Source organism: Hoplias malabaricus, chromosome 1, assembly GCF_029633855.1.
Source record: "Hoplias malabaricus isolate fHopMal1 chromosome 1, fHopMal1.hap1, whole genome shotgun sequence".
Classification (NCBI taxonomy): Eukaryota; Metazoa; Chordata; class Actinopteri; order Characiformes; family Erythrinidae; genus Hoplias; species Hoplias malabaricus.
The window spans coordinates 74,181,306-74,204,526 of record NC_089800.1 but is presented as its reverse complement, the minus strand read 5'-3'; the positions used below and the strand labels follow the sequence as shown (position 1 = coordinate 74,204,526).

Here is a 23,221-nt window from a genome sequence, read left to right as displayed (position 1 = left end):
TTGAAAACAGATGTCAAAACAGTAACAATGGCGTGACACAGTTTGCTATCCTTTTAAGCCAACTCGACTGCTTGCACCGAAAGCACTTGGCAAAAATTTATGACGAGCGGACACAGGAGAGAGAGGCTGCATTGCTTTTACGAGACTACTTTAGCAGCTTTCGAAAATACTTGGCATTTACACTGGCATTTAGATTTATATATTTATTTCACTTGCGTGCAATAACATTCTGTGCAGGATGCAAATTTGGTTAGTTCTTACGAAGCCATGACATTTTAAAATGTGAAATAAATTGATATGGTCCAATTAAATTCTAACTGTTAGAGAGGAGGGGGGGTGTAGCGGTGGTGGCAGTGGTGGGGGGATACTCTCCAGCCTTCGCTGGGGCCAAAATTGCTTTGTGCTTTTGCATTTCTATTTAATTACAGCAGGCTTGAGTGTTAGGCGATAACAGTGAGATCCCTCTCTCCTCAGTGAAATGCTCCGAGTGCTGAAATTGTGGCTGAGGGAAGGTGGCGCCTCTAAAATGACTCGTACTGCTGTGTAAAAAGCATGCTGCGGGCCACCTGCAATGCCATGCTTCAGCCGAGCCACTGTGGACTCTATCCTTCATCCTGCTATAGATCTCACACTCTGCCCAGCCCAAAAATCTAAAAATAAATAAATAAATAAATAAAAAACACCCCACAACACACTCAGCTGCTGGGAGTTTCTGAGATTTGGTACATTTCGAGGTGACCTGGCTTATTTGTCCAGTGCGGAAAACTAGCTACACTCACAGTCATGTTGTTATAGGTTGTGAAAAAGACTGAACCAGAGGCTAGATGGTGGCAGTGGTGGTAGATACAATTTAGCCAACTAACACCCACCCAAACAACAGCCCATTTAAAAACAGTGATGAATCATCTCTAAACCATTTCTTAGAATTCACTTTGGAACTCAATATAACTGTGCCAGTTCCCTGGGGGATGGGACTCCCAAATTTGCAAAGACATAGAGTCACTAATGTGTGTCACATCATTTCTTGAACACAGGTGAATATGATGAGGGGTGAAAGAAGAAACAAGAGTGCCTGTTCTACCAGGCAGGCTCAATAATAGCTTGCACTGGGTGCTGTGGATAAAAGGTTTGACTGAAAGGGAGAGGCATCTGAAGAGGATGCTTTTAAAGGCAAAGCCTACAGGGTAATATCTAGAGATATTTTACTAATACTTCTTACCTTTAGGGGAAAAAACTGGGTGTCACTCTTGCTTATTGTGGGGAAGGGGTTAAAAGTGTAGGTGGGCAATATACAAGCACTCAAAAATGTTCCTCCAGCCTAATGCTCCATCACCCCTTTGGAAAAAATGCCAGTGGTTTTAAAGAATGCTCAAATCAGAGCAGACAGAACAAAGCAATTGAAAACTTCATAAAACCCACAGAAGACAGGTGGGTCACACTGAACAATCTTTAGAAACTACAGAGTTCTTTAATGTCCTACATAATTATAAATGTGACCACTGAATTAAGATATCATTAGAGCATAATCATTAACAAATTCAGTCATTTAAATAGGTGTTAAAGAGTCCTTAGCATGAAGTCAAAAGAACAGTTTTACAAGTGCATTTCCAGCAAAGTGGGGATGTTTTGTACACTGCTGTATAAACAAGGATCTATGATTGATTAATTTAATAAAACAGTTAAGGAATTGACAAAAATACAAAGAAAATAAATTCCTGTTTTCAGGATTCCAATGAAGCCATGCTATTGTATTAATGACAGAAACATGCCTGGCACCGGGTTTGCTGAAATAACCATGGACTTACTAGAAAAAAGTCACATTCATAGCAACGTATGTCTAAAATTTTTTCTTTTGAACTGCTTAACAATACCCTCAATACATTTGGCACAATGTGGTGAGCTACAACCCATGTTTATTAAAACGGCTGAGCATTTGGTGGATGCTCCTTATGTACCTTTTAAATTGTTATATTAGGATGTTTCAAAACAATGTAACTTTAATATTCTATAAACATTTTACTCTTATTTTGCCTCTGTCCCAACTTTTTTGGAGCTGTCATCCAACTAAAAGTGTGTTTCTATTTACACAATACAGTCAATGATGTTCTGTGAAATCATTGGAAATCTTTGTATTTTTGTCAATTACAATGAATATATCACAGATCTAGATTTTATTGCATTGGACACAATGTCCCACCTTTTTTGGAAATGGGGAATAGTTTCCTAAAGACTATGTTTGCAAATTAGATGTAGGATTATGAACATATAAATTCAGACTGCAAATGCTGAATGTTCTGTAGGTTAATATATTTTATAATATATGTTGAAATGTGTACTTCAAAGAATTAATTTGTAATTATCAAGTTACTTTCTAATGCTACTGAGTTACTTTCAAACGGTTAGTTTTTAACGTTCCTCAGTGACACCAGTGATTGATATCTTCCTTGTGGAAATGCCTGTCATGACTTTGGTAAAGTAAATAGTGCTATGATTTTATCTGCAGGCTATAATGCTTAACGCTAGACACTAGAAGGTACTTTCATATGCAGGGCATCCTTGTTCAATTTAAAACTGAGCAAACGTCATCTACAAAGTAACACTTCTGCATATTTCAATACACAATTTTTGTTTATTTGCTGTATGTTAATCTCTGAAATTTACAAACTACTACTACAGCTAATAAGAATTATAATAACATAACACATATATTTGTTTTTATATGGCAAGTTATACCACAAAATTTGAAAATATCATGTGTGAGATAAAAATAATAAGTAATAAAGAAATATTTTTTGAGTAGTAGGGAAATATAACCATTACTGTTCTAACACTGTTCTAACTGTTGTGAAAATCCTAACGGTGGGAGTACTTAACATTATTGTCTCTTAACTACATAAACATTAATGTTTGTGTGTTTTTTTTATCTAAAAAAAGTCAAGTCTAAACAATAAAACAAGTCAATTAAACAAGTCTGCTTTGCACAGCTGATATAAACACTGCAAATGTTTTGTCTCAGCATAATTACCAGATGTTTATGATACCTGCTGCATTTTCTTGTGTCAAAATCATAATCAAATACTGGCAGCACAGTAATATTTAGAAAACAGCTTGACACCTTTTGATTTGTCATGAAGATAATAATTGTAATTAATTGCAGTTCCATTTTGTGTGTGTTTTTTTTCTCCCCCTCCTGCTTCTTTTTTCCTTTGTTATTTTGATAGTCACAGACAGCTGGTCCTAATACAATGGGGAATTAATAGTTCATTTGTAAAACACACTGAGGGTGTGTCATCAGAGTGGCGACGTATAACGCCTTGTGTCAAGGGCTGTGCTGAAGTGCCGCCCAGTCGTGTTAGGGTGGCCTCTGTAAGAGTATTAGAAATTAACGTATTCTTCTCTCACGCCTGCTGCTGCTGCCAAGGCTTTTATTTTGCTTACGGCTGACAGCATCCTGGCTGCTACCGGCTTGCATATTTGGGCTCCGTCTTTCTTTGTTCCTATCAAAACAACACGAAAGCTCTTCTGTTCCTGGGAGAGTTGTATAGAATCACGAGTATGCATCAGCTTGGGAAGACAGAAGGAAAGAGAAAGAGAGAGAGAGAGAGAGAGAGAGAGAGAGAGAAAATAAAATTACAGTCTGAGGTGATGCAAATGATATCCTCAGTGTATCTTCCCCAAAGCTCCTACCAGCACACTGACAGCTGATGCCAGGATTAAACAAAAAGATCAGGAACTTATGACTAATAGCTCAAAGCAATCATCTCTCATTATTTCAATTACATGGGTAAATGCATGCAATCATGGATCAAATTGCTGCTCTGAAGAGGGTCTTTTCAGCCACGCATCCCTGTTAGCAAAAAAAAAGAGACCAAATGTGCAAATATTTGCATTGATTTTCCTTATGAAAATACACCTTTGTTTGAAGAAGAGAACCATCCTGCGCTGGGAGATTTTTTGCCTTTAAAAAAATAATAATAAAAATACTAATAACAAAATAAAGATCCAAAAACACAAGCCACAGCAAACTGGCCAGCACACATTAGCCCCAGAGATAACGTGAGAAATATGGAGGACAGACGCAGGACTGGAATTTCGTCTCACTGCAGCTATCTGAGGTGAAGGTCTTCGTAACCATTTCCCCCAATAATAGCAGCTGTGAATGCGGCAGGGCTGGCCGATTCTGGGGTCCTCAGCAAGCTTGTGATTGATGACTCACTGACTGAGAGAAAATTGCCTTCTTATGCATAATTCATCAGGCTATCTATTTGCTGTTAAAGTAGCTGACAGGAATGTTTCTGACTGTCTGGGGGCACAATCCACTTTCAAATCACTTATAAGGAGCGGAATATCAAAAATAGCAGAGTAAGGCCCTGGTATCAGGTTAGGGTAGGGGCCCCCTTTCTTCTCTAGGATACGAAGAGAGTGCACAAAGCCATCTCCAGTCTTTGTGTAGGTGACGGATGAAATGCTCTGAGGATGATTCCACTCCATCTCACGACACCTGGCTATACAGATGAAGAGGAATTTATGCTGTTTATGTGTTAATCAGAAATGTTCTGCAGCTGCTACTGTGCTCGCTTTTCACTTGTTTCATTGTTCTCTATTACATGCATTTAAAACAAAAAAAAAAAAGACATGAGGCACTCACTGTGAAAGATGGTCAAACAGTGGTGGCCACAACGGATAAGGTCTTGTGCTCCCTAAGGTCATACTTGAAAGGAATCTGTTATAATACACCAGACCATGTTTACAGACAAAAAGAAGGCTGGAGCAGTGTGTGACATTTCCAAAACTTATGTAAGGGACTTCTCCAAATCTATTTTGTATCGACTGGGTGCCACAACGCTGGCCTCTGTGTAACTGAGCTCTGCCTTTGTCCCTCTGTAGTCACCCGAAACAAATATCCCACCAATCCCACCCCCCAACACACCAGATTCGGCCCAGTCAGGCAGCTTGACAAAACTCCTGTCCAGTTCAGTGCAAGACCCCAGAGATGGCGCAGAAGACAAGGAGGTGGGGCAGGGGGGTGGTGGGGATTGACTGGATGGGGGGGATTGTAGAAGGTTTGAGGACGATCCGTCCCAATTCGCTCTTGCCTTCCCTTGCATTTGCTCTTCCTGCGCGGGCTCCATCGACCTGTCACAGACGTCAGTGAGATTGACTGCCAGGGCAGATGCGCAGCTATAACAGGTAACCTGATCTTCCAGTCCCATCTGGCTTGCAGCCTTCCTCAATTCACACTTCGCCTCAAGAAGACACATCAAAAGAAACACATTCTTTGTGCTCTGGGGAAACATTGTCACATTCGTACATACATACATGTTATATATATATATATATTATATATATAAAATGTGTGTGTGTGTCTTTGTGAGTGGGTGAAGATATGTTTGAATGTATGTATGAGTGGATAGCCCACCTTTCTCTTGAATATAGTCATAGCAGCTAGAGAGGCCCGGCTGGACTTTATAATCAAGCAAAAAATGGCATCCCAAAGGACGATGAGAATTATGCAGATTAGCATCTTATGGATTAATCATCAATTAGCATGTTTTTTCCTTTTTTTTCCCAGACAAGGGACTTTGAAATTGCATGTATTGTGTCTTCAGTGTAGCGCTTGATTTCTAATAAGAATTGCAATTAGAAAAGGCTGTGAAAGCGCTGGGAGGACGAAGGCTTCTCAGACAGATGGAGTGTTTAATTGCACAAAGCCTGAGAAGCTCGTCCCCTTGCCCTGACAAGGAGGAATTGGGGGATGGAGGGTGTGTGTGTGTGTGTGGTTGGGGGGGGCGCTGTTCTGTGAGCTGTTTTGGAAAGGGGCGAAGAGGGTGGGAGTGATGTTTTTTTGTTTCACAGGCCACCTCTTGGCTGGAGAAAGAGAGAGAGGTAGAGAGAGAGAGAGAGAGAGAGAGAGAGAGAAAGTGCTGAAAGAAAATCTGTGGTGCCCAGCAGAGTCTCTTGCAAGCATGGGCAGATCACCTCATCCCCTACTGATCGATGGAAGTGCTGTTGTCTGCCCATCACTTGGGCTGGTAATGACTTCTTCCCTACCAAAATATTTTGTCAAGCTTCAGTGCAGAGAGTCCCCACTCTCTGAATCAACACTTCAGAAATCCATCAGCAAGCTCCCAATCCTGCAGCATTTTTCTTCCAAGAGAGGAAGGGGGGCATTAGTAACAAATTCTCTGCCTGAACAAAACTCAAGTGGACATCAAGAACAAGATCTCAGTCCAGTTATGTGCAGCCAACACTTGCAAAAGAATGAAAACACAAGAGAGGAGGAGGAAAAAAAAAGAAAATACTAAGCTATCAGTATGTATACAAGGAAAGGCCAGAGATACTTGTCTCATAGACAATTCACTCTATTGTTCTTTGAGCCACTCTCACTACCCTCCCACCTCATGTTAGAAAGAGATTGTATGACATGCACAAAGTACACTTTTCCTGTTTGCAACCTTGTCTTGAGTTGTTTGTTTGCTCCCTATATTAAATCTCATGTAATCCCTCCATCAAATGGAGGGATTACAGGAAAAATACATACAGATTCACACACGGATAGTCAGCGCAGAATGTCCTGCAAGGTTTAACCTTAGAGGAAAATCAAAACGAGATAGAAATCAAAATCTTTTATGCTACGAATCACAGCATACAGCGCAGGAGTTTCCAAAGTCTGATGATATTCCTTTTTCATATCTGTAGATTGTCATATGGGCCAGGCTGATGACTGTGACCATAATCAGTGGTGATACTAATTATATAATCAGCCTTATCTGTGTGAAGTGTGGAGATGTGTGAGCCTGGAATGTAGACCAGGAGTAGCCTAGGCTGCTGACAACAAGTGCTCCATCTAATGGTGGAGAGACCACATAGCACATGTGAGCTAGAAGTCTCTCTCTTTCTGTCTTTCTGTTTGTCTCTCCCTTCTCCCACTCACATACAACCAAACCTCTACAGATCCCGCCCAGCCAATCCTCCCCCGGGCTCCATGTTGCCGGAGTGTTTGACTGACATCTGCTTTTGTTATTGTTTGTGCTGGGGTAAAATTAATATTTGTTTTGCATGTGGGCAGCGTGTGTGGCGACGCAAGGAGCCAGGGGACCTGAGGCCCGCCCGATGAGCGGAGCAGGAAGCCTTTAATGAAGGATCCGGCTCCATTACGTAACCCCTTGGAACCGGGGCCCCGCTTCCTGAAACACTTAGCCATATCAGTGTTGTTTAGGAGTTAGCATATGCTGCCAAATGCCCCCATCGCAATGGGTGCATTGCCGCAGACTCTGGCATTTAGCAGGGAGGACTAATTATAAAAAAAGGAAAAAAAAAAATACAGGGCTGCGGGTGAGAAGGAAGCCACGCTCCGGCAGCTAATGGACATACGGATGCCACTTAGCTCCTGGTCTCAGGTCAGAGAATAGCAGGGAGAGAAATTAGCGTGCCGCTAGTTGACAAGGCCTTTGAATAATGCCAGATAATTTCAGGCTCACTTTTCCCTTTACCTCAGGAGCCACTGGAACGTGCACACAACACAAACCAATCTAAGATGTGTGGCGTGTAACATAAGTGTCTGATCTCTGGAAGAGAGGGAGGAGAGAAAGGGAGAGAGTGAGTGAGAAAGAGAGAGGGGAGAGTGAGAAAGGGAAACTTTAGATCTGAGCCAGTGAGTCAAGTTGAATAGGCAGCCAGCGATCGCGGTCACCATGTCAGGTCACACAGATACGCCTCGGCGAGTGACATCGGAGAACTGGCTGATAACCAATCCACAGCAGCAGCATTGCATTATAGGATTAAAGAGGGATTGCCAGGTCCCCCCGTTTTCATCATATATCAATATAACAATTTGCTTAAGCCGCTTCAAGGTGCCTCGGAGGCTCACTTTAACACATGGGGACTTCCTGAAGTGATCGACTGAAGCTATCCACACAATCTCACCTCTGAGACCTGACATTCCTCTGGTCTGCTTGAGTGCGAATGGGCAGATTGGGACAAAGCGGCCTCAGTGCTCTCGTTTGCTAAGCAGTGGCCGAAGCCCTTGTCGCTGACAGACAGCCCACACAAACCGCCAGTCTGCAAGGTTTTCACTTGTGCTTCTTCAGCTGAACATTTTCAAAGCCAAACAAGGCCACCTGAGAAATAAAACAATGAGTTATAACAAGTTTCATGTAAGACAATGTAACAGGGTATATACAGTATTTTTTCACTGGATTTTACCGCATCAGGACATTAACGGTGACACTCCTAGAAGAGTTGACGCATTACAAATCTTTTAAAATGTTTAAAAATGAGACAAGAATGTAATATGTTGATACGTGTCATAATTTAGAAAATGAGGATGAATAATTGGTCCAATGGTCAGCCTTACACAAGTGTGCCGCAGACAAGATGAATATCTTTGTTGTCTCAAATGTCCTGTATCGACTCTTGATCTTAAAATAAGCATTAAGAATTAAAGCCCAGGGGAAACTGAAGGTGTAGATAGCAAGTCAAACATACCTCCCCCTCTACACAATCTCTCAGAGGCCAGATTAGGCCAGGGAAAGAAATGTTACTCTGGGAGCAGTCCTTCCCTGTGTATTTACAGCAATGCAAGTCAAGCCCACTCTACCCCTATAGGTATGGGCACTCATCCGAAGCAGAATGTTTTTCCCTCCTTGTGAAAAGGTAGACACTTAAGCTTTAATGTAAACATTCATCATTTATTTAAAAGGACATCTCTTAAACATGAACGAGTAAATGTTTTGAATACCAGGGCTTTAGTCCTCAGCTAGGGCCAAATGTCTCCCCTTGACCTTGCAAATTCAAACGGGCACACACAAACACTTACCTGTCACTCACCACCCCTGACTTTAACGTCCAACAGAAAATGGTTGTCCGCGAAGGACGATGGCTCTTAGAAATCCTGTGAAAACACAAACAGGAACTTCAAACGTTGTGCTGAGAGCTGAAGAGGTGAAAAGCGCCTACTTTCAGCGTGAAAAGGAGGGAAAGAAAGTGTGGGCTAGCCAAAGAAGAAGAGTCCTGGAGACAGATGTCACCTTACTACGGGAATTGAGTGCCCCTTCAGAAACTAAGGCAAACCTTTCGGTTGAAGGAATTAAAATATTTCTGACGCTGCTGGGGGAGAGGGACTGTGCAGACGAAGGAATGGTGTTTGTCTATGTATGTTTACAACAACTGTCATTAAAGGCACAAGAAACAAGATGGCTAATGTAAAGTGATCCCTCCCCTCGGCCTGAATAATTAATGCCAGCTGCGAGGAAGAGAGAACAACGCATATTCTTCCTTCCCCATCGCTTGCCTCTCTCGCCCTTCTCTAAGTGTCTCTGGGGATGGATGAGTTTCGTTCCTGGTCGTGATGAGCAGCCATTTACCGCCTGATCTGGCCTTCTTAGTCCTGACTCTCTTCCTGTCTTCTGAAACCAAATTTGCCTCATTTTAGTCACCTCGAAGCAGACTTGTGTGTGTATATATTTTCAGGGAAATTTGATTGTCAATATCGATTTTTCTATCAGCCCTCAGCTCGGGTTCAGAAATATGTAAACTGTTGTGTTATTTCATCAGGGCCCGGCTCAAGAACACATACCTCAGATATTGAACACCCAATATGGTGGAGGGATCTTTAAGCAAGACAACTCAGGCTTAAGTAGATTAAAAAAGCCATAATGGGAAAACAAGTGCCCATTTCAAGTGCAGTTGAAGGAAATTTAAGACCTGGAAAGTTGCATTATAAATTTTTGATCAAATTGAGGATATTTTCACACTGGCTGAAGCCTGAAACCTGAACCTATATTTTCTGTCTTTGGTTTCCTTTCTTGAAGTACCCTTAATGTGGCAAAGATGTACTACTTAAGCTCGGGTTACTGTTGTCGGTTTGTACGTTAATGTCTAAAAAGTTCAGATTGGATTTGAATCGACCAATATGCATTAAAACCACTGTTCTTTAATCAAAATCGTATATGATCTGAAAGGGAGAGTAACAAAAGCTTCCCATTCTTTCAACATCCTGCTCTTTTTGGCCTGTCTAATCCAGTTGAGGTTTGAATGTGGTCTTTCTTCTCTTACAGCAGTGGAGGGTTACTGCAGGAGATGGACAAATTAGCCTACACCTCCATTCCTGAGCGAGGCTATTGTATATCGCTGCAGTCTGTTCAGAGTCTTGAAAAGAGGACCAAGGCTTCTACTTCTTCGACATGTAAAAAATTATGCGCAGGGCAGAAAAACTGAAGCTTTAAGTCACATTTATTTACATTAACCAGTAATGCTGTTTAAATACTTAGTATAAAGAGTATGAAATATATGAATGGACTAATAGAAATGGTCCAAACTTACTTTATAAAACTGCATTAAATTTAGGTGCATTTATATTTTTGAAAATATTAAACTCATTAAGCTAAAACATCAGATAATGCAAAAAAAACATATATAATCATATTAAATTTATTAAGAAAGACGTTTTAAATTTTACTTAGGTCTTTGAGTTGTATTCCAAACAGATGAATATATTTTCTAATAGGATGGATTGAAACTATTAACTCATCGCGTTAAGATGTAGTGGTATGGGATCAATATTTTAAACTCTCTTGGAACGATCAATTAAGATGCTTCCCAACAGCACTTAATTTTCATAATTTAGTTGCCCCGACTTGAACTACAGTCAATGTTGTGCTCAGGCTTCCAATGGAATAAGTGTGTTGTCTTTCAACAGATGTGACTGAAAGCGTATCGGGAACACTTTGTGCATTAGGCTCTGAATTCTAAATGAACGGCTGGCTTTAGCGATCCAACCCAAGCAGACACTTAAAAACTGACACACAGGAACCCAGAGAAATTACTTAAAGGATCAGTTACATCTAAAATGATGGAATCAATAACAATATTTTCCCTTGGATCCTATCGCACTGATAAGCAAAAAAGAAAAAAAAAACCCTTAAAAGCCACATTAAACTTTAATCGGGTGCAGTTTGCTCCGGCGATTAGCAATATCTGGACAGCTGTCTTCTGATGTGTTTGAAGCTTGTTTCTTTTACCATTTCAGTGTCATCTACTAATTGCCTTTTCTTTGGGACACTTGATCCTATTGAATTCAATCATAGGAGTATGAAACAGGGAAAGGCTTTCTGGGGGCTTGGGTCAGAAGAAAACAGGCGAGGCTGGGTTGCTCACTGAGTCTTGGCTACATTTGTAGGCTCCGTCCCAAGTGGCTTCACTTAGCATCTGATTTCAGGCCATCAAGGGATAGTTATTTGTTTATTGGCTTTTTTCCTGCTTCTGTGTGAAGTCTGTGCATAGCCCCATCTTAGGACAGGGCTTTTCTTCACTAGTCTTCCACCCACATATAGGACAAGCTTCCCTTTTATCTCTGTAATCATAATGTACAATGTAAGCAATTCCAGCAAGTTTCAAAATGCATCTGATTTATAGACAGCTGCAATTTCACACAGTGTGCGCAACTATTCCTTTTTGTATTTGTATTGTCCTGCCAAGGAGAAATACCTAAAGCATCATTATCAGTTACTATACATTTGGCTGAGAAGTACAATAAATGACTCCTATTGTTGTGAGCCAAGAAGAATGTATGTGAGAATCCTGTAGATGTCTGATGTGAGGAGGGTAGTAGCTGGTTTATGGAGGCCCCAATCAGTATTTACTTGAAAAGAGAAACTTAGAAGAGGTTGGTTTTAATATCTCCTTCAGGTCTGGGGCCAATGCGGGCTGTGATTTCACAAGTGCAACCCGAGCAATCACCGCTATCCCCCTGATTGCCTGGCCTGCGTCTCCGAGGATGCAAAGAGCGAAAGATTATCTTTCCCCCGAACTTCCTCTGATTACCGACTTTGAGAGGCATGCCTTCATCAGCCAGCACGCCGGCAGAACCTCGCAGTCATAATGTAGTATTTATTAAAGACAGGGCTATTTAAGCCGATCGATACATTCAATCTCTGTCTGTGTCTCTTGGCTTTGAGGGTTAGAATAGCTGACACAGGAGACATCCTATATTGGCTTGTGGTGAAACATTCCTTACAAAGTGTTTTAATGGGTTTATATGAGCCAATACAGCCAACATTTCAGAGAGAGAGAGAGAGAGATACACACAGGTGTGTTTTTCAAAATCTGTCAACCTTATCCAAAAACAACTTCAGAATTTTGAAGTCGGCTTTTAAGTCTTTATTTTACAAAGATGTGGATTTCCTATGGTCCAGTCGTATAGCTATTAAAATGAGCAATTATGATGAAATGTCTACCAGCTCGATCTCTAACTAAACATGGATATATCTGCTATTCCTTTTTAAAACAAATGCTTCTTACAAAATGTTAACCTGACTAATAATTAATGCATGTTAATAAGGCTGGTTAGCATAATGCAAATGAAATCATGCTGATTGATCACAACTTGCTTTCATTTACTGTTAGCCACATTACCATTTTTTGAGCTAACTATTCCTTTCAGGTCTGTGAACAGACTCAAAGACAAAACAAAGAGACGCCTGAAGAGAAAACACCAAGGAAAGACATCTCAGGTATTAAGTGCAGGTAAGTCTTATTGGCCTTCTAAAGGCCCTGAGAAACCTGTCTACTATTTGGACTGTGTGTGTTTTCCCCCCGTCTTTACTGGCAGGCATGGAGAGAGGTTGATGGATTGCATTCCCTGTCTAACTATTGACTGCTCCTCCAGCTCTAGCCAGGTATGAAGATCTTATCAGTTCTTATGGTCCTATTGCCTCTGGCCTTTTCAGACCAGCACGGCTTGGTTTACGGAAATATCTTTGGATCCATATTGATGTGCTATATCAGTGAGCAATAGGAATATGTACGTCTAGTACTGGCAGAACATTTTCTATCATGACACAATTTTATTCTTTTTGTTTTTGATTTTTGATGAATGTGTTGTACATACATTACATATTATACTGATATTCTTCTCCCATGGAAGATCATAAATCAGTAATTAGTGTTTATATAAACTCCATTTAGGGAAATGTTTGGACAATTTTTAACAGGCAATATTTTATTTATTTATTTATTTTTTACATTAAATTAATAATTTGTTCACTCACTTATTTAACTGACAAAAGTATGAAAAAAATTATTTTCACTGAACAACATATGCATTACATATAATTAAATACATTAATGATTTGCATTTTTGTAAATAAATCTCTTAATCTATTACCCTCTATATAATTAAAAAATAAAAGGTGCTTAAACATTCCTTCTGTTAACTATGTACTTTTTTTTAATAGTTAAACATTTGATCAAACAGTTTTTCTTCAATGCTAAGACTTCTTGCATAATGTGGCTTATATGATTTTTTGGTTTGTTTGTTTTTTTTCTTGGAAGAGCTCAAATGTTGCAGTTTTTCACTTGAAAATTTCTTGTTTGATACAAGACTGCTCAACAGACTGTGGCTGCCTTCCATAGCAGACAGATCTGGAGTGCAGACAGGCCAGTCAAGAACATGCACTATGTCTAAAGAGCCACACCATCAAAATACCAATATATGCATCTGTGTCAATGGAACCAGGACACGTATGCAACCCACCCATTCCTTGGTCACTGATGCAGGCCCATAAATTGACGGGTCTTTTTTTTAAACTTTCACCGATAAGTCCTTTTCTTCAACTCAACATTCATTATTTCCATAAAACAAGCCGAAATGTGGATTCATCGGAAGATACCTTTCCACTGTCTTTTAGACCATGTGAGATGAGCTTGGGCCTCAGAACTCAGTGACAATTCTGTATCACATTGATGCATCTTTCCCCTGGCATAATGAAGATTCATAATGCATTTCTTGATGCAGCAGTGTATTGTGTTAATTGCCAGTGGTTTTTGAAATACTCCTGATCGCATGGGGCTATATTTAATCACAGCAACATTACGGTTTCACACATTCAACAGTGGTGTCTCGCCTTGGGATTCGCATTTCTTTCACAATATTAACTACAACAGATGGTGAAAGACCTAAATTCTTTGCAAAGTTATGTTGAGAAATATTCTTTTTTGAACTATGCAATGGTTCTTTCATAACGTTGTAAGCCATAAACAATCTTTGCTTACAAACACACAGAGCTTTTGGTGGATGCTGCTTTTATACACATCTGCTTATTGTGGAATGTTTCATAATGTACTTATATATTCTATGCATTACTCATCACTTATTTTGCCAAACTAATTTGTCTGCTAAATGCAGGCATCAAATTTTGTTATGGTTTTCCAAATACAGTCAAGCTGGTCAGTACAAACATAAAAAATCTGTTATTTGTACATTTTTCATTAAAATAATTGTGCAAGATGAAAAATCATTTATTTTAAATGTATTAATTAATTTTTAAAATTTCATTTTACAAAATGTCTCACCTTTTCTGGGAATTTGATTGGTAAATTATAGATTACATTTTAAAATAAATATAATTTATTCAAATTTGATCATTTATTGTTATTGTAAACAATTTTTGTGATAAATAATACACATCTTGGAAAGGAATAGTGATGAATTGCAGGATTTATTATAAACAGCATAATTAGACCTGTTACACTGAACTTGAAGCATAATGTTAAATATTGAATGATAACCATTGTACACTAAATGTGACACTACAAATGCATTTTGACTCTGTCAAAATATTGTGCTTTGAACTGAATGTAAATTTTGTATACTATTATTATACAGTTTATTTTTCTATATATGTGATGTACAGTTACAATTCCTCAGTTCAAATAAGAATATTTCATGACTCCACCTGAATCTCACAGTAAGGCAACTTCCTCATGGACTCTTACAGCACAGAACACATAACTGCATGCACCTGCTTTAACCCCAGCAAGAACTTATCAATTAATCTCTCTTAGAACTGCACAAGTGGGGGTAATCCTCCCATTGAATTGTTTCAACTCCCCTGCCCATAAACAAAGATGGGATAATGGCCTTGTTGGAACTGTCTTGTTTTGGTGGAGGATGTTCAAGGGGCTTAAGGCCAAACTCTTTGTAGCTGCTATTTGTCTCTCTACACAGCCAGTAATCCTGGCATTTGTCAGGCTATTAGGCCAAACTTAAGCTTTAGGAGTGCCGGCTTCTTTCTGCCTTCAACCGCACTTGAAATGTGACTTAACCCAGGAGTTTGCACAATGCTGAACAAGAAAATTGCACAATTTTCTTTCTTTCTTTACTCTTACTTAGCAAACCTCACAACTGGATATGTTTATTTGCAGCAAAGAAGGCGGCTTATTTTAATCTCAAACAAATGACACAGAGCCATCAGGAGCGCCACCATTTCCTGTTCTCAGGCCCTCATTAAATTAACTAGGAGTTTAACAGTTTTTAGTCTGTTGGCAAATTAGTGTTCACAGTATCAATTTACTTATTTCTACTGTCTTGTAGAGAATGACTCTAATAGTAAATGAACTACAGAAGCCAAAGGAAGCCCCCTGCATGCCAGCTGTGAAGAGGTTTCTTTTTTTTTTTTTTTTTTTTTTCTTTAGGATATATTCCAATACATCATCCAGCCAGAATGTTTCAGAGTTTGAGCTGAGAGGCAATAAAGTAATTAAAGCACCAGGGGTTCAAACATTCAATATCATTTTCCAAAATGTGTTTAATTAAAATTAATCATGAGCTGCATTATATCGCTACCTGTGGTGAAAAGTGGTGCACTGGTTCTCACTCTAGTCAAGCTTTTCTTTGAAGGTTGGAAATTGGAGCAAGCAGCGATTTTAAAACGTTGCCAAAGAATTTGAATTACAGCAATCGTTTTGCATTTCCTCTATTCCACATTCTCCATTATGGTATGTCTTTTTTAAATAATTCCTCCCCTCTTTCAAATAATTCCTCCCAGTGGGGCAACATTAAACTCCAAACTCTAATCAAATTCCATCACTGTTTCTATAGTGCACGTTCAGATTTTATTACTCATTTCAAGTTGGCTAATCGCTCCTTATACAAGCACATCAAAACAACATGTTACAAATCTTTGCCTGGGCTATATGTTACTTACAACATTTTATAACTACACAAATTGTAGGTTGTAGGATCAACTGTAAAAAAATTACATTCACATGGAAATGTGTCTTAATTAAGTGATAAATTTAAAAAAATGGCAAGACACAAACAAAGCTAATTCTTTTTTGCTTTACAATCTTAACTATATTGTTGTCTGGTTTTCTAAAAGACCGCTTTCTTTGTGTCTTAAATCCTGAGTCAACCAGGCTGTCAGTTTTGAAAATAACTCATGAGTCATATTATTGTGCCTATTACTTCTTGTGTTTACTTGATACATGACATTCACTCTCTATGCAGTACAGAATGAAGCAGGGCTGTTTGAAGAAATTGAGGGAAAAAAAGCCACAAATAAAATTTGTGCCATTTTTTATACCTATTTCCTCAGTTCTACAGAATGCAGTTTACCCTGCATAGCAATTGTTACATTAAAAAAAAGATCTCAGCATTTTAAGGCTCAAAAAGTAAAAATATTTTTGATGAACAATAAAACAAACATATGCACACATATAAAAAATGTATAATATTATTGGTAAAAATATATTAAAAAGTAAAAAATAACACTATCATTTATCTATAGCTTATTTCTACATAATTGTGACCTGCGAAAATGCCCAGAATTAGAAACATTACACCATACATTAGAGGCTAAAAATATATATATTTTTTTACTTCAATAAAGAAAAAATGATTGGCGTCATTTGCTGTAGCAGGCCTCTTCTCTGCTAACAGTCAGCTAAATATGTGTTCTATTAATATAGTATATCAAATCCAGCTGCTCTGCATTTAAATAAATAAATGAATAAATAAACAAATAAATATGATCTTTAACATTATGTCCATAAAACAATGGAGTAAATTTGTCACTGGCTCAAGCCTGTTCGTATTGTCTTTCGGAAAATCTGTTCATAGCATAGATACAGAAAATGATTAAACTTTGGATTGAACAGGACTCAGAAGACAACAAGACTAAAATACTGCTTTCCAAACAGTGCAAGTTTGTAAGAGTCAAGAGGAGGAAAAAAATATTTTAGTCTCATTACTCACCGTGTCTGCTTAACCATAACAGATGTAATGCCAAATTGTATCTTTACATTTATGCTAAATTTGTTTTTTGCTGAAAGTAACATATTTAACCTGATTTCTACTGAATTGAGCATATTTAAAATATACATAAACACAGTAATAAGGTGAATAATTCCAAGACCATGCTTCGTTTATTTCATTTACAGTCAAGAACAGTTTCAGCACTTGTTGAATCAAAAAGTAATAAATTGCTCTTAATGATGGAAATATCACCATGTTATCATTGTGTCTGTGCAAACACTGAAGGAATGCCCAGTGTGGTGATGAGAATTCAGACCACAATGGTGCAGCAGGGTGCTTATGTGTGTGCTGAACCAGAGGCTTGACAAAAAGTCATAGCTGGCATCAGACACAGGAGTTCATTCATACACCACTTCTGAAAGATGATGCAAAGGTGAAGGCAAAGTTATGTGGTCACATGAAGAATCTTGTTTCTGCCTTGTTCTCTCTCAAATAGCAGGACGTTTCTGATATTTACTGATGTGTTCATGAAGAGCTTTTCTAGGATTTTTTTTAATACACTAAACAATCACGAGATTAGGAACACTTACACGCTTAAAGAATTATGTTTTACAAAGGTTCTCTGCATCCCTACTTGCCTGTCCAAATATACCACGGCAATTCCTGATGCAGGGGGCTCCTGACCAAGCAGCTATAGTTGATGAGTTGGCAATGAGATTGTGGAAGTGGCAGTTACTAAGAAGGGGCGGTGTTGTGATGGGTGAAATGGTTCTGCTTGTCACTCTGTGCAGAGATACAACCCATACACTGACAGAAAAAAATGTACTGTATGGGTACATTATTGTCACCAAATGTAGAAACTGTTTAAACACATCTTTAAAGGTGCAGCAGTGGTTTTAAGTCCAGTTGTGTTCCCTAGAGGTACATTAAATTCTTCTCTGCACAAGGAGAGATGAATATATGTAACTGTTTATTACCGCAATGTGCAAAATCCTGGAGATTACATGGGGGTTTAAATCAACACAACTAAAACATCTACAATTATTATAGAATATGGTACAATGTTCCCTAAAAGTACTGAATTTGTACCAGCACAGTGACAATTTTTCTGAGACAGAGGAATCTAGCTGCAGTCTTCCATTTAGCGACACTGAAAGATTTTCAGTCTTTGCAAAATCACAGTTTGCATCTACAAACTCAGAGACATTTTCTTTAGATGTGAGAGGGTGTCACACTTTAGTCTTTTAAAAGTATTTCCAAAGTCTTGTACAGTGTTAGCATTAGGTACACCTCTTGCATAGCCTGGGACCAGATTTGTTCTCCTTTCAAACAAAACATGCTGCCATTATGTGCAATCAAATAGAACAATGGATTTATGCAACCAACCTCCTAAAGGATAAATACTGTAGCCTAATACAACCTACATAGTATGCTTACAAAATGTGAAAATGGACAAGCCTTGACACCAGAATGCCAGCTCAATTTCACCAGCATTTCAACTAATTTGCAAAAATATGACTGCATTAAACTGAAGTGTGGGCAAGACACTGAAACAAAGCAATATGGTGTCTGCAGGGGAAACACAAGACAGCTCTTGACCTGGCACAAAAAAACTAAACAAACTGATACCTGACCTCTTCACAGTTCAATATGGAAGCCTAAATGATTTTGCCACTTTCGCAACTTACTTCCTCAGACTACACTCTAAAGATGTCTCCTGCCAGCAGAGGCTGCAGGCATTGCATGTGCTTCTGGAAAACTCTGCCCCATCTTAATGAGTGCTACAGCCTACCGTGAAAAGACTGGGCCATGAGCTAAGTTGGTGTCCACCTTACTTTTATTCTTACAGCAATTAAACTTCCTACCCAAGTCCAATGTCTAGAATTTCCATTAAAAATTTAACTATGTGTTTTGTGACGGCGGTTGCTAGTTAATATCTTAAAGTACAGATCCTCACAAAAGAGGGTGGTGTAATTATGTACAGTATGTGAACTAAATCCTTATACATGGCCTTATATGTGATAAACTTGCAATAAAACTTGACTTTACAATACGATAGATTACAACCCAAGGATGAGTATACTGTGTACACTCTCCACCTATATACTGCTTTACTCAAGCTTATCCCTGCTGTCCACTTTGCGTTAATTAAGTGGATTTGGTTGCCGCACATTTGAGAAGAAAGGCTGCCTTGTTGCCAAATGAGACTCTGCACGTGTCCTGTTCTCTCTCCGCTCTACTGTTAGTCATGGTTTACTCTCCAGTCTAGCACTTACAGATCATTAGCATGTGTAACTTCCTCCAATGAGGACAAGGCCAAACACGCCTGGGTACATGATGCAACTGAGAACCTCATGAATAAAACTGAGAGGTCCAATGAATGTCCATTCAGTCTTTTAACACAGCAAGCCACAGCATGAGAGTGAAAATACACAAAGTAATTTAACAGTCATGGGAGGGGAAAAAAAAATCAATGGTTAACATGAACAAAGATCAATAAGATACCAAGGTGACTAAAACCATACAACAGCAAGCTGTTCAGATGAAGACCGAAGGGGTAATCCTGTCAGCCATTACAAGAGAAATTGATCATTCCATGAGCATAATTTATAGAACACTTGAGGTTTACAATGACATCTGTTTATTCAGGTCCAACAAAACTGCTTGTCGTCCATGTAAGGCAAATGTGTGACAAAATATGATGATACAGAGGCTCTCGATCCTGCAGCTGGAAACACAAATTCAGTGCTGAATGGGCAAGTTCTTGGACTGAACTTACACAGTAACCAAGCCTCTGATCAGCAGAAAAACCAAAAGACTATTCTCACCTTTGCAAAGGAGTATGCTGTGTGAACAAAAGAGAACGGATCTGTATAACACACGATTTCCATAATTTACAAATAATGTAAAAACACCCACAAATTTAATAAAAGTGTGCAACTAACAAAAAATATTATAAATCCTAATAATGTAATGCAGAATTTTTTAAATCTATAACGTTATACCTATTTACATTACTGGGATTGTACTGGTTTCCATCTTCTTGATTTATTATTTTTACATCCAGAAATCCTAATGTTAGAGTATGTATCATACCAGTATCAACAGCCTATCACCAGTGCCCTCACCTGATTTCTGAGGAAAATACTGTGGATATGCCAAAAATGGGATTTGGGCTGGAGGTCTGAACACAGCCCTGTAAATATACTCATAATTCACTACTAAAGAGATTCTTCTTAATTCTCACTAACCCTGGCCCCTAATCCCAATCGTAAACCTAACCAAAACCTAATCCAGTTAAAATCATATTGTTTCAATAACACTGATTTTTAAACACATTTTCAATGTTTTAATATACATTAGTTACATCATCTGTCACCAACTAACCTTCATTAGATTGCGCTGCAGTCAATTCAATATTTTTTAAACTAACTTTAAAATTAATATTGACAATGCTAAGAGGTCTATATTTGGCTGTGATTACATGTTTCTTGTTTATACTTCACAGTTTTCCTGTGGCTTTTATATTGTCCATGACAGTATTAATGCAGTCAATTAAAAGCCACTTTAAATGCTTTACAAATGCTAGATCACTGATATATGTTCATACATCTCAAGTGTTCATTTAAAAAAAAAATAACAATAAATAAAAAATAATAATAATAAAAAAAACACACACATCACTCAAAGTTTCAAAAATATATTAAACTCCCAATAGTATAATAAAGTTTTGCAATTAGTTAACCAGAAAATATAAAACATTCACAGTACACTAATAATGTATTAATTAAAAAAAATCATAATTAGAGTAAAGTTTAAGATTCTGTTTAATATTTTTGGCATTATTGATACAGTTAAGTGTAAAATGGCATTATTAATACAATTAATGATACAGTTAAATGTAAAATGTTATTACGTTTCTGGGGTGTTGTATTATTGGGTAATTATTACAATATTCTATTCTACAATGTGATCAATGTATTAATAAGAGCAAATTTCATTTACATGAGACTTATAGAAAACATGCTGTTCAGAAAGTTTAGTGAAAGAACAATCATGGTTTGAGAGATGTTCTCTCCAGCAGTAGCTGGGACAGTGCTCCTTATCACACTGCAAAATAGGTTAAGTACTTCCTTGAAACTCTCAGCATTTAAATAATGAAAGAGCCAACCTGGAGTCCTGATCTGAACCTAATAGAGAATCTCTAGAAGATAACTGGTGGCAAAGTTATGTCTAAGAAAACCACTAGCCACAGAAATGCTTACGCAATGGAAATAAGTAGCTGAAGTTATTCAAAGCAAGGGCCTCTTCAATTCCTACTGGTTTCTGACAGCTGCAACCATCAGATACAGGTGCTGTTCATAAAATTAAAATATCATGAAAAAGTTGATTTATTTCATTAATTCCATTCAAAAAGTGAAACTTGTATATTATACTCATTCATTACATACAGACTGATACATTTTAAGTGTATATTTCTTTTAATTTGATAATTATAACTGACAACTAATGAAAACCCCAAATTAAGTATCTCAGAAAATTTGAATATTGTGAAAAGGTTCAATATTGAAGACACCTGGTGACACACTCTAATCAGTTAATTAACTCAAAATGCCTGCAAAGGCCTTTAAATGGTCTCTCAGTCCAGTTCTGTAGGATATTCAAAAATGTGGGTGAGATTCACAAAGACTGAACTGCAGCTGGAGTCAGTGATGCAAGAACCACCACGCACAGACAAATGCAAGACATGGGTTTCAGCATCACATTCCTTGGGACAAGCCACTCTTGAACAAGAGACAGCATCAGAAGCGTCTTGCTTCCACAAAGGACTGGACTGCTGCTGAATGTTCCAAACGATGTTCTCTGATGTAAGTAAATTTTGCATTTCCTCTGGAAATCAAGGTCCCAGAGTCTGGAGGAAGAGAGAAGCAGCACAGAATCCACGTTGCTTGAGGTCCAGTGTAAAGTTTCCACAGTCAGTGATGGTTTGGGTGCCATGTCATCTGCTGATATTGGGCCACTGTGTTTTCTGAGGTCCAAGGTCAAAGCAGCCATTTACCAGGAAGTTTTAGAGCACTTCATGCTTCCTGCTGTTGACCAACTTTATGCAGATGCAGATTTCATTTTCCAACAGGACTTGGCACCTGTACACAGTGCCATAGCTACCAGTACCTGGTTTAATGGTTCTTAATTGGCCAGCAAACTCACCTGACCTTAACCCCATAGAAAATCTATGGGGTATTGTAAAGAGGAAGATGCAATACGTTAGACCCAACAATGCAGAAGAGCTGAAGGCCACTATCAGAGCAACCTGGGCTCTGAGCAGTGCCACAGACTGATTGACTCCATACCACGCTGCATTGTTGCAGTAATTCGGGCAAAAGGATCCCCAACTAAGTATTGACTCATATAACTAAGTATTGTGCATGCTCATACATTTCAGTTGGCCAGCATTTCTAAAAATCCTTTTTTTGTATTGGCCTTAAGTAATATTCTAATTTTCTGAGATACTGAATTTGGCGTTTTCATTAGTTGTCTGTTTTAATCATCAAATTAAAAGAAATAAACACTTGAAATATATCAATCTGTATGTAATGAATGAGTATAATATACAAGTTTCACTTTTTGAATGGGATTTCTGAAATACAGTTTTTCATGATATTCTAATTTGATGACCAGCACCTGTATTTCACTTGTAAGCTTATTTACTGCTACACTGTTACTGTTTTATAATTTCAAATTTCACATTTATTGATATTTTATATTTATTATTTTTCTTTTTCATGTCATGAAACATGCTTCATTTATATACTTTCTATTCATGTTAGGATAATTATAAATTGGGATAAGCAATGATTTTAGCAGGTGTGGTTAAAGCTGAAATGATTCAAACCAAGACAAAAGTACCAGAATCCTGCAGTGGATTTGTTTCTGAGAGGGCTTCAATCAAACCAAAGGGACACCACCGGGAAATAACTTTCCAAGTTGAATTCAGGTTGTGTCAATCCCACTGAGTGCTGTTTTAAGCAATAAGGTTGTTGTCATTGTCACACTGAGCTCCAGCACACCAAGATCATCCGGTAGAGGAGTAAAATCAATGATTTTCTCCAATCCAAGCCGTCAATGCAGGAGAGTAAAAAAAGATCGCAGGCCATTTGACCTTTTCTGTGTATTAAACAAACACCA

The 23,221-nt window shown here is 38.3% G+C and overlaps 1 long non-coding RNA gene across 3 annotated transcripts in view; it reads right to left on the bottom strand.

Moving 5' to 3' along the window:
- The window catches only part of LOC136698299 (uncharacterized), a 50,959-nt gene that overhangs the window by 13,983 nt on the left and 13,755 nt on the right, over nucleotides 1-23,221 (bottom strand). For 2 of the 3 annotated variants that reach the window (XR_010803072.1, XR_010803066.1), the window contains exons 3-5: nucleotides 8,819-8,893; nucleotides 7,927-8,120; nucleotides 2,624-3,564 (exon numbers count right to left, since the gene is read on the bottom strand). This is a non-coding gene — a long non-coding RNA (uncharacterized lncRNA). Of the gene's footprint in view, nucleotides 1-2,623; nucleotides 3,565-7,926; nucleotides 8,121-8,818; nucleotides 8,894-23,221 lie in introns of those variants that run through there. The other variant, XR_010803078.1, reaches the window with a different exon arrangement.